This window comes from Trachemys scripta, chromosome 8 (assembly GCF_013100865.1).
Source record: "Trachemys scripta elegans isolate TJP31775 chromosome 8, CAS_Tse_1.0, whole genome shotgun sequence".
NCBI lineage: Eukaryota > Metazoa > Chordata > Testudines > Emydidae > Trachemys > Trachemys scripta.
In genome coordinates, this window is record NC_048305.1 from 25,106,273 (window position 1) to 25,119,391 (window position 13,119).

Genomic DNA, 13,119 nt, shown 5'->3' on the forward strand with positions numbered 1-13,119 from the left:
CGGACCCTGAATCAGGGGAAGGATTAGTCGGTAAGTGTTTTAAACATGTAAATATGTATTTTGAACAGAACAGGAATATCAACAATGGGTTTTTCATGATTAGTTTGCCCTAGGCGCTTAACGTTTTAGTCCTTGGCAGTGCAACTACTGCAAAAGAATCTAACAATGTCCGGTTTATCATGATTAGTTTGCCCTAGGCGCTCTACTTTTTAGTCCTTTCCAGTGCAGCTACTGGAAAATAAAGTTTATATGTCCGGGGATAGAGCTGAAATCCTCATGGGACATCTCCACGAAGCTCTCCTGGACAATTGGAAAGCCTTTGCATGAGGTTCCTGGGGAGAGTGGCCTTATTGCATCCTACGTGGTAGGAAACTTTTCCGCGCCAGGCTATCATCAAGTACTCTGGGGTCATTGCCTTGCAGAGCATGGCGGCATATGGCCCTGGTTTTTGTTGGCTTTCACGCAGCATGCTGTCTTTCTCTGTGTCAGAAATCCTCATTAGAGTGATGTCGCTCATGGTGACCTGCTTTGAATTAGGGGAATGTTAGTATTGGGACTGCTTGCTTGTTCCTTTACATAGCTGTAACTGGCGGTTTACAGCCACGCGGTGGAGGCGGGAGAGGGGCAGCATACAGGGATCTTTCCCAGGGATGGCCGCGAGGGGTGGGACAGGGGCAGAGTTCATGCTTGCGGGATTGCCGGCAGCAGGAACTGGCCAATGCTAGGAGCATTGCTTTGAACGTGAAAGGAGGGCACTGCTATAATTTAAGTTTTAAGCAGCCAAAAGTCTACAGCTTACCATGTCAGCCTGCTACCCGAATTCCGCTGTCCTGCCCCACTTGTCTGATCTCCACTGCAAGACCCCAGGCACTAAATGCGAAGGCAGAAAATTCGACCTTGTCCTGAGTGCGCATGTGATAGGTGCTGTGCATGGTCTTGTTCAGAGAAAGACTATGTTCATTGTTCACAAAAATGTATCTTTGTGAGGAATTCACTCCCTTTTTCCCACCTCACAGCTGCGACTGTCTCACAACCTACCGCGGCATCCCCCTCCCAGAGGCTGGCGCAGATTAGGCAGAGAAAGAAAAGGACACGGGACGACATGTTCTCAGAACTTACGGGCTGCTCCCGAGCCAAGGCGGCCCAGCAGACCCAGTGGAGGGAGAACATGTCGCAATACCAGTGATCACACAGTGAACGGGAGGAGAGGTGGCGGCAGGAAGACCAGCAGGCGACTCAAACGCTGATTGGACTAATGAGGGAGCAAACGGACACACTCCGGCGCCTTGTGGTTGTTCTGCAGGACCGGAGGCAGGAGGACAGAGCCCCGCTGCAGTCTATCTCTAACCGCCCTCCCCCGCCACAAAGTCCCATACCCCCCTCACCCAAAGTCCCAAGAAGGAGGGGCGGCAGGGGCCGTGAAAACTGTCACTCCACCCCTGCAGACTGCTCAAGTACCAGAAGGCTCTCATTCCCAAAAATTTGATAAGTCCTTTCCTTCCCACCTCACCCAAGCCCCCGTCCCAGTTTCATCCCCTAACTGTGTAGTTGCTAATAAAAAATACGTTTCTGTTCATTACTGTTTCCGTCATGTTCTTTTAGAGGAGAGTGTGTTTGAAGGAGGGGAGGGGGTTGGTAATTGGAGAGGACAGTCACCTTTACCAGGGTACAGACATGGGGGCAGGTTCAGCAGAAGATCACACACACATTGCAGTCACTAGGCACCCTGGTCAGTCTGGGAGATGGTTTTCATGTTCTGTGTGGGGGGGGGCTATGTCACTTTGTGGCGGGGGAGGGCGGTTAGAGATCTTATGCAGTGGTCCTTAGCCTGGATCACAGAGCCACGCAGCAGGTGATCTGTAACCGTCCTCCCCCGCCACAAAGTCACATAGCCCCCACACACAGAGTCCCAAAAAGGAGGGGTGGCAGGCTCCGTTGAAACAACCAGTCCACCACTGCGGACCGCTCTAGGAGCAGGAGCCTGTCATTCCTCAAGTTTAGAAGCGTTCTTTCCACCACTACGCCCGCTCCCCACCACAGTCTGCCAGTTTCAACACTTTACCGCGAAATCTGCAATAAAGAAAAGGTGTTCATTAACAAAGTTCCATTTATTTTATTTTTAAACATGTGTTGGAAGGTGGAGAACGGGGTGAACGGGGTATGTAGCTGGAGAGGATAGTCAACATTACCTGGGTAAAGAAACGGGGGGCACGTTCAGCTTCTCTTTAAACAAACGTAATAGTCACAGGTTACCCTGCTCGCTGAGGAACCTAGCTTTCAAAGCCTCCCGGATCCACAGCGCATCCTGCTGGGCTCTTCTAATCGCACGGCTGTCTGGCTGGGCGTAATCAGCAGCCAGGCTATTTGCCTCAACGTCCCACCCTCCCATAAAGGTCTCCCCCTTGCTCTCACAGAGATTGTGGAGCACACAGCAAGCTGCAATAACAATGGGGATATTGGTTTCGCTGAGATCAGAGCGAGTCAGTAAGCTTCTCCATCTCCCCTTGAGATGTCCAAAAGCACACTCCACCACCATTCTGCACTTGCTCAGATGGTAGTTGAAGAGTTCCTTTTCACTGTCCAGGGTGCCTGTATAGGGCTTCATGAGCCAGGGCATTAGCGGGTAGGCTGGGTCCCCGAGGATCACTATAGGCATCTCCACATTCCCAACAGTTATTTTGTGGTCCAGGAAGTAAATGCCTTCCTGCAGCCATCTAAACAGACCAGAGTTCCTGAAAACACGAGCGTCATGAACCTTGCCCGGCCATCCGACATTGATGTTTGTAAAACGTCCCCTATGGTCCACCAGTGCTTGCAGCACCATTGAAAAGTAGCCCTTTCTGTTAATGTACTGGCTGGCCTGGTGGTCCGGTCCCAGGATAGGGATGTGAGTTCCATCTATAGCCCCACTGCAGTTTGGGAATCCCATCTATGATGACCTGCATGTTTCCCAGGGTCACTACCTTTGACAGCAGTAGCTCAATGATTGCGTTGGCTACTTGCATCCCAGCAACCACCGCGGTAGATTTGCCCATGCCAAGGTGGTTCGCAACTGACCGGTAGCTGTCTGGCATTGCAAGCTTCCAGAGGGCTATGGCCACTTACTTCTGGACAGTCAGGGCTGCTCGCATCCGGGTGTCCTTGCGCTTCAGGGCAGGGGACAGCAACTCACAAAGTTCCAGGAAAGTTCCCTTATGCATCCTAAAGTTTCGCAGCCACTGTGATTCATCCCTGATCTGCAGCACTATGCGGTCCCACCAGTCCGTGCTTGTTTCCCGGGCCCAGAATCGCCGTTCCACAGCATCAACATGACCCATTGCCACCATGATGTTCACGGCGCGGGGTCCCGTGCTTTGTGAGAGGTCTGTGCCCCTCTCAGACTTAATGTCCTCACCACGCCGCCGTAGCCTCCTCGCCCGATTTCTCAGCATCTGACTCTGAAAAAGGTGGACGATAAGGTGCGAGGCGTTGACAACGGCCATAACTGCAGCGATGATCGCAGCGGGCTCCATGCTCACAGTGCTGTGGCGTCCGCGCTGTCACTCACCAGAAAAGTGTGCGAACTGATTGCCCGCCGGCGCTTTCAGGGAGGGAGGGCAGGAGTGACTGTTGAATGACGACAGTTACCCAAAACCACCCTCGACACATTTTTTGCCCCAGCAGGCATTGGGGGCTCGACCCAGAATTCCAATGGGCAGTGGGGACTGCGGGAACTGTGGGATAGCTGCCCACAGTGCACCGATTCCAATGTCAATGCTTGCCCCGTTAGTGTGGACTCACAAAGTCGAATTACTGTTCTTAGTGTGGATACACACGTTCGACTTTGTAATATCGGTTCCACAAATTCGATTTAAGTAGAATCGAACTACTCTCGTAGTGTAGACATACCCTAAGTATAAGACAAGAGACAGTAATGGATACAGATAGACATGTCAAAGAGTAGAAGGAAACAATGAGACAATATTAGTCAGTATGATCAGCTCTGGTATTTGCTTACCAGCTGCCTAACAATTTTTGAGTTTTTGTTGGCATCACAGCAAAGGCTGTGATTTTTTTTACTGGGCATATTTTTTAGTTAGGCCCTGTCTTGGATGAATGTGTTCAGTTGACCGTCAACCACTACAACATACAAATGCATTTGAACCACTAGGGATTTGATTGTAACAGAAGTTGAGATCACAACCATAATAGGATGGCACTATGCAGCCTGGTACTATGTCTACTGTTTTTGATGAGATTTTGGAGTTCACAGCTAGAGCAAATGATAGGTTTAACACTCTTGAGGGACACTGAGTTGTAGCCTTGGGCTGAGGAACTTGTGGCTTTTCAGTGTTGTGTTTACTTTGCAACTTACATTTGCCTAAATTTGCTTTTAATAAAAACCTTGGAGAAAAGAATTCTGCCTGAGTTGGCTTCTTTATAACCCAAGAAAGGGCTCTGGAGGAGTATTTGGTGGTTTTATGACAATAACATCCCAAAATAATTACTGTTGTGTAAGGCTTCAGGTGATTTGTCAGCATCAGAAATTGTACTTGGGAACTGTGAAAAGAGAAAGCATGTAGCTCCAGGACTTAGTTATTGTATTTCAATAATGTGTTAGTCCCCAATCCTGCAAAGACTATGCACGTGCTTACCTTTACATTGATTTAACTGAGATTACTCACTGTGCATACAGTTAAGCATGTGCATAAATTTTTGTCTCATCAGAACATGAAAGTTTCTTGAGAAGGAGCAAGACTATGAATATTGGTCCTGATTCTTCTCTCAGATTGGGTTTTAATAGTGTAGTTCTATGGGACTCAGTAGGGTTTACATTGGGATAAAAGAGGAGGAGGAGTTTCCATATCTTTGCATTGTGGTGTCAGGGAAGCTGGTGGCAACCTCACCTGATATAACAAAGGTGAGTGGGTCTGTTAAGAGAATCTAGGCATGGGCTGAGCAATTCTGCAATAGCAGCAGTAAGAGCAGCCTGTTGAGAAGACTTGAGCTGCATTTCACATTACAGTTCATTTCTTTGTTAATGAAACAAGTCGTGGGAAGGGGTGAGTTCTTGACTGTACCCGAGGTGTGGGCTTTGTTGTAGAGCAGCCTGGGAAAGGCAGGTGCTCACACAGGCTTTAAAAAAATCACTGGGGTGAGGAAGCAGGGGATACAGTGAGGGGGAAGTGATCTACCAATCTCCAAAGCACAGACCTTTACCATTTCAGCTAAGGAGTAACTCATTTAGCCAGTTGCTGGTAATAGTAGACACTTATCCCTTCATGTGTGTCAGTCACTACAGGAGAAAAAAGACACCCTGGGTCTAGGTATTACACATTTTCTCTGTCCCCAGGAGTTCACCCTAATTCTCCGAGGTCTGCAGCAGTTTAAACCCCTGTACAGATCACCATTAGAAAGCCTCTCCCAACCCCTTCCCCTCATTTAGCTCATCAAAGAGAATTTGAATTGCTGTGGACCTGATGTGTCACGCTGTCTGGAGTGACTCACAACTGTGAGTGCCTACCTCAGGGCCGACTGTCCAAACAAGGCAGACACCCCCAAACTGCTGGTGTGTTCTATAGTTTGATTTTACAAAGCCAGTAACATTATGAACTTCTGCATCACTATACCAGTCTTACCATGGAGTCACAGACAGTCTCCCCTCAGACTCTCCAATCTATCTCGCCACCCAGACAAACTGGACTTTATGCCAAATGGTCACTTGCACCAAGAATCACACCATATTCAGGTTGCTTCCAGTCCCAAGAGACCAGTCACTTCTCTCAGATCATTTGGTACCCTAGATTTTTTACACCAAAGACAATGCCAGTAGCCAGTCTTGTAATAAACTATCTAAAGGTTTATTAACTTAGAAAAAGAAATAAGAGAATTATTTATAGGTTAAAACAATAAACATATACAAACAAATGAATTACCATCTAAAGCCTAAGACGGACAGGGTTGTAGCTATAGATGATCTTGATTGTTCCTCCTGAGTCTGAGTCAATTCAGAGTGTCTCTCAGTGTAACCCCTGGAAACTCTGGCTTCAGTTTGGTGTCTCTAGCCCTGTCAGAGTTCAAATAGCAAAGAGATGGAAAACTTTCCTGTGACTTTGTTTGATTTCCTTCATTCAGCTTCCAAGTCTACAGGATGAGCTTCTTTGCACGTAGCATTTCCCAGGTGCACTAGGGCCATTAACCAACCCTTTGTATTGCTATGTTCCTTGATGGCCCATCTGATTTTGATAGTCCTTCTGGATGGGTGGAGGGGGATGATTCCCATGTCTGGACTCACAAGTTCAGAACAAATGTTTCCAAATATTTCCAAAGTTATAAAGCAAAATTTACATATTTTTTTACAACATGGAATACAGACATTACAAGTGAGATTAATGAATGCAGCAATTTACAAGCATTTCACAGAGTCTAAACTCTAAATACATCATAAGACTAATACCTATTCTGAGCAAAACTAACATACTGGTCTGGTGTCCAGCTCTGAGTCGGTCAGTTCTTAGCTGCTACCTGCAGCCTGGGTAAGAGCTGGCATCTGGTCTGCCAGTGTCACATCCAGAAGCTAGCTAAGTAGGTTTTTCTTTCCTTCTTGTGGCTGATCCATGTAAATGATAAGCTCCTACTACTGCTATTAGTACAGGGGATTTCTCCTTCAGCCAAACAAATGAGACCTGTACTTTGAAGCTGAAGGTCCCAGGTTCAGTTTCTGCTGTTGACTCAACTACGTGATTGTTTTGTACTTTGTTGTGGTCGTTTTTGGAGCCAACTAATATATGACCTCATTTTCAGAGGTGCTGAACATCATCTAACAGGGACTTTAGTGGATGTTGAGAATGGTCAGCACCTTTGAAAGCCAGGCCAGAGTTTTCAAAAGTCCTGAATTAGGGAGTTCAGACCCCAATATGGAGGGGTCTATTAGAAACCAAGGAAAAGCAGAAGCTAAAAAGGAGAGTTGGGTTCTGTTATCAGTGATAGCCACTTAGTTCTGCGGGGGTACGAGTGCCACAAAAGTAGTGCAACTCACTCTCAAGGGAATGGAGGTTGACTCAATAGTATTGGCCGTGCATTGGTCAGCTCAGCAGCAAGACCCCAACACTTTCTCTATATCTGGGCGGATAATGACCATGACACTGGTGGTCTACTGAGATGTTGATGGGGAAAGGAGAAAATGGGATCTTTTTTAGAGATATGGATGTGCTCAGTGGAGAGGGGAGAGTTAAAAGAGCCAAGGAAATCAAGAAAGAAGTGAAAGGTAATTTAAATCTATAAGCAGCAAACAGCTAGAGAGAAGTCATTGGGGAAAGATGAAGATGGATGATGCTGATGTTGCCAAAAGCCAGAATGAATGAATGTGTTTGGCCCATTATTCATGAGCCAGGCTGAAGAAAGTCAAATTCTGGGAACCAAATTGAGTGAGATGTTAAAAGGTTTTATGATTATGCTGGGGCAGACAGACAATTAGAACTATTAAAAGCTGACAAGGTACAAAGTTGACAAGATACAGTGACAAATGTCACTGTTCTAATGGGAATAGGGAAGGAAATGTTCTGGGTAGCACATGCTTTGTGAAACCAGAGGTAGGCAATGCAGAGGTAGGATTGGTGGAGCAAGGACAGAAACATTTTTTTTTAAAAGGGGTCCCAATATGGAGGGGTCTTTTATTTGCTCTAATTTCATGGGGGATTGAGAAGAAGTGGGGGATCTGTCTACATAAGAGCAAAAAGAGATCTCTTGCCTTCGATCAAAGTTAATTCATATAAATAGTAAATTAACAGTCCTACAATTGCTACATGCAAAGAATAGTCAATATGTGCACAGTCAAAGGTGGCAGTAGAAACAAGTGCTGGAGTGTCTATCAGGCTAATTCTCAAATTGTAGTCAACAGGTATTGTGCAGAACTGCCTATGCCACAGGGGGGAAGCAGTGGCTTCAGGCAGTGATGCTTCCTGCTAATTGTAACCCAGCATGAATCTCAAAGGAGATTCTCAAAGGTGCAAAGGAGAATTATGCACCCAACACCCAGATGTCAATGGGAGCTGTAAGCCTAATACCTCTTTGTACCTTTGAAAATCTCCCCCCTTCTTAATAGTTTCATCTGTTCATTAGAAACAGGATAATCAATTAGTGGTGGGTTTTTACACGGTGCCGCATTCTCCTAAAAACTGGGAACACACTGGGTGCCAGCCTGCTGCTGAGAACAAATATCTCTTATTTCAGCAAGAAGAAATAATAGCATTTCCTCAGCTCCCACAACCTGGCTTGGTAGCTGATGCTTCCCAATGAGACCCAAGAGGTTTTACTGATAAGTGCAAGCACAGCTCACAGATCTAGAAGCTCTGTCTTCAGGCCTCACACTAGCAGGTTGATGTCCATCACTGTGGTAGCAGAGATCCATACAAGACAGGAGTTTGTTATAAACACACAGTCCACACAAAAGGAGAACCTGAGCTTGGAGGGCCTGGAGCCTATATCTAGGTCTTCACTAAAAAGTTCAGGAGTCTCTTGGCACCTACCGACTCAAATGGAGACACATATCAGGAGTTGCCCCTGGGCTAGTCACCAACTGCACCCAGCAAGGACCCTTTAATCATTAGGCCCTCAGGGCTGGTTGGGCCAGTGGGAAGGCCAGCAGGATGTTCCTCTCAGCTTTTCGTCATTCTTTTAGTTCTATTATTAAAATGGAGATCTGGATTTGGGGTTTTTATTTGTTGTGTTGGTTTGGGGAAGGCATACTCAGTGGGTATGGGAGAGGAGTGGTGAGAAAAGGTTGGAGAGGTGCGGGATGAAGGAAGAACCACAACATGGCAATACAACAAACAGAGAGGACAAAAGATCCAGCATCCGGGCTTCAGAGTTGAGTGAATGATGATGTCAGGAAGCTGTGAAAGGTCCAATGGGGCTGCAGGGGTGGTAAAAGACCCTGACTTAGCCCTTGGGTCATAGCTGGGATGCTGAATGCTTTGCAGAAGTGCTCGGAGGGACTAGAGTGCTCCAAAGTCCACCCTCCTTGCTGGTCCTCCTATGGAGTGGAAGAGAAACTGTTAGGCCTGGTGCCCATGTGGGTCCCTCTGAGTCCAGGGGGGGCAGTGAATTTGGACAGCTTTACTGCCTGAGCCCTCTGCTGTAGTTGGGGCTGGCTGCTTTCAGTTTTTAGTAATTTATTTTTGATTTTACTGACAATTTACTAAGGGAACAAAGAAATGCACCAGGCACTGTAGGGCATCTAATAGCAGAATGACTAAGGAAGATTGAGAACACCGCATGCTCATAAATCTGATCTCAGCTGTGGAAAATACCTGGAGAGCAATTATGCACACACAACATTTAGATATATGTAATTGCTTAAGGGGGAGTCAGTGCAGAAAGGAAGATTAGGCCAGATAAATGTGCTTAGTTTCTTGAAGTAGACAGGACAGAGAGAGTAGATATAATTTATCTGGATTACCAGAGGAAGGGGGGAATATCTCTTTATCCAGGCCAACCAAAATGTGACTAATTTTCAAAGTCCATAAATATGAGTTACAAAGAGATTAACAGAAGTAGAGACGATGAGAACCCAATGTAACAATAGCATTACCAACATGCCTGATATGAATTGTGGAAAATGTTTAAAGGGACCTGGGCAAAACCCACCAACAAACAAAACCACCTTTGGGCCAGACTCTAAAGGAGCTATGCTGATTTACATCAGCTGAGCATCTGGTCCCATATGCCTTACTAACACCACTGTGAAGTCATGTTCTCCTTTTCACAGGATATAAATAACTTCAGTATTGTCCTGGGATTACTCCAGTCACTATCCAAATGACACACGCACACACACACACACGCATATGAGTAGTCCCATTTAAGTAACTGGACTACACAAATGCATAAGGTTAAGCATATGCATAAGTGGTTCTGGGTCATACCCTACTTATCACTGTTATTAATTTTTATTATTATTCTATTTATTGGTAGCGTGATAGCATGTAGGACCGCAGTCATGGACCACGACCCCGTTGTGCTAGGGACTGTACAAACACAGAACACAAAAGGTGGTCCCCACCTTAAAGAGTTTACTGACCTAAGCACGAGCAATGCTGTCTCCATCATAAGGCAAACTAATTTGACTTCAGTCGGAGCTACTGTGGAGGGAGAGAAGGACCACTAGACTGACATACTTCAACAAACTTGATTTCCTTTTGCACTGCATGGCTTGTTTACAACCTGAATATCTCCCAGCTGAGATAGGGAAATTAAACTGGTTAGATTAACTTCTTGAATATAGACAGTCTCATTTTCTAGTTCTCACACACTAACAGTGCTGTTTGATTTGGGCTTCCTGCATTGCAAGGGAACGTTTAAATAACACAAACAGCACCTGCTTTTTCTTGTATGTATTTTCAATTTAATAAATTAAATTTCTATTCAAACTGGATTTTAGAGCTCTGTCTCCACATGCATCTGCCTGTCTTTTTTCTATAGATTAGCCCCTGCATTCGTGGCCTAATCTGCTAGACAATATCCCCTTAAATTCTTATGACATTTCAATGCAGCAGATAGTACTTGAAGTGTAGTGGGTTAAAGTAATCAGAATGCTGCAACTTTTATTTCCCATTATAAACACTATGCTCCCTTAGCCATCAGGGGGCACCGACACCTTCAACAAGTAAAAAGAAAGCAAAACAACAAAGCATGAAACGAAAGATAGTAGGGTTGCCAGGCATCCGGCTTTTGACCAGAACACCCAGTTGAAAAGTGACACTGGGGGCTCCGGTTGGCACTGCTGACTGGGGCGCTAAAAGTCCGGTTGGTGGCGCAGTGGGATCCGGGACTAAGGCAGGCTCCCTACCTGCCCTAGCTCTGTGCTGCTCCCGGATAGGCCGCCCAGTGGGGATGGGGAAAGTGGGGCAATTTGCCCCAGGCCCCGGGCCCCACAGGGGCCCCCAGGAGAGTTTTTCGGGGTCCCTGGAGCGGGGTCCTTCACTCACTCCGGGGGCCCCGGAGCTTCTTCCGCTCCAGGTCTTCGGCGGCGGGGGCCCCCGCCGCTGAAGACCCCAGGCCCCCTGAATCCTCTGGGTGGCTCTGCTCCCGGAAGTGACCACCATGTCCCTGCGGTCCCTAGGCACTGGGATAGCCAGGGACTGGCATACTGCCCCCGCCCTGAGTACTGGCTCTGTAGCTCCCATTGGCTGGGAACCGCAACTAATGGGAGCTGTGGGGGTGGTACCTGTGGGCGTGAAGGCAGTATGCACTGCGCAGAGCTGCCTGGCCACCCATGCACCTAGGGGCCGCAGGGACCTGGCGGCTGCTTCCTTAGAGTTGCGGTAAGTGCATGCCACTGCACCCCAAACCCCTGGCTAAGCACTCCAAAGACCTCATTCCCAGCTCCACCCCCAGCCAGAATCCTCAACCCCCCTGTACCCCAGCCTGGAGCCCTCTCATGCACCCCAAACCCCTCATCCCTGGCCCTTCCCCAGAGCCCTCACCCCCAGCCAGAATCCTCACCCCCCCCACACACTGCACCCCCTACCCTAGCCCAGTGAAAGTGAGTGAGTGACAGAGGGAGGGGGATGGAGTGAGCGGGGGCAGAGCCTCAGAGAAGGGGCAGGGCATCGGAGAAGGGGTGGGGCATGGGGGTGCAGCAAGGGTGTTCAGTTTTGTGTGATTAGAAAGTTGGCAACCCTAAAAGAAAAAAAAGAACTTGGATTTGCACCTTCTGTTCTGTTCTAATTAGGGCCGGCTCTAGGATTTTTGCCGCCCTAAGCAAAATCAATTTTGGCCGCCCCCACCCTCCCCTGTTTTTTCTTACCCCACCCCCCGGCCCCGCCTCAACTCCGCCCCTTCCCCAAATCCCCAGCCCTGCCTCCTCCCCTCAGGCTCTCAAGCCTGGGAGGGAGGGTGAGCAGCGGCACGCGAATCAGCTGTTTCGCATGCCGCGGCCGCTCGGGATCTCCCCCTCCCTTCCAGGTTTGAGAGCCTGGGAGGGAGGGGGAGCAGCGGCGCGCGAATCGGTGCGCGAGCGGCGGCAGCAGCGGAGGTGAGCTAGGGCGGCCGGGGCACATTTTTAGGGGTGGCAGGGGCGGCATTCTGGCGCCGGCCATGCCGCCCCTAAAAATGTGCCGCCCCAAGCACCAGTTTGTTTTGCTGGTGCCTAGAGCCGGTCCTGGTTCTAATGGAAGATAGCAGTGCAATACCTCTGCCACCAGGTGGGGTTGTGTGCATTTATAAATGAGCTGAACTCCTCACCCTCCCAGACTCAGTCACAGGGTTCAAAATGGCACCAGTGAGTAGGTTTCTGCCAGGTGTTCAGTGCTCCTCCACCCAGGAGGATACGGGAGTGTTACCAAGCCTGCAGGAACCTGGCTTTTCATTTCTTTGCACTGCGCATGGAAGAGTGCAATGCTGAAGGAACCAGGAACTCAGCAACAGGTTTTTCCCCTTTACTTCTCTATGCAGCTGGGGTCACATACAGTTTCAGTCCCTTCCTGGGTTAACCTTTCCAAGGGTTTTCTGCCCCCTTCCCCACGCCTCTGCCTTTTCCTCCTCTATGGTAAATTGCTTTAGCATGGGGAAAATGGGCTCCAAACATTGAAATAGAAGGTAGTTAAAAAATCCTATGCTTACAAGTAAAAGCCCTGAGGGCTCTTTCCTGACCCATGACTATTCCTGATTTCCAGCGACACTCCCAGATTTAATGACCATTTGATTTTGGAGGAGTAAAATTTAAAATCTAGACATACACTCACTATTGCCCTGGGGTAACTTCCATGACTCCCAGGCCACGGGAATTCCTGCAGTGCTCTAGTTATATGTTTGTAAGTTCCTGTAATGCCCTCTTCACGATAAGAATTTGAATCTTTTAGTCAGCCTAAACCACCATGAGCTTTTCTGTACCTGATCAGCCACCACTCCTGGGATCCATGGGCCAGAGTCATTATTCCCCTAGCATCTCTTTGCCATGGGGCTGAGCTGGCACCACAGGAGTCCCTGGTGCAAAGGCATTCAGGAGTGGGCTGGGAGTAGCTTAGAGGAGTGTGAGTAGGAGGGGAGTGTAGCTAGGGAGAACCTGAACCCCATGGTTTGCTGTAGAGGTGCTAGTGTTACAGGTGCACAAGTTAGACCAGCCTCAAGGGCCGCTCT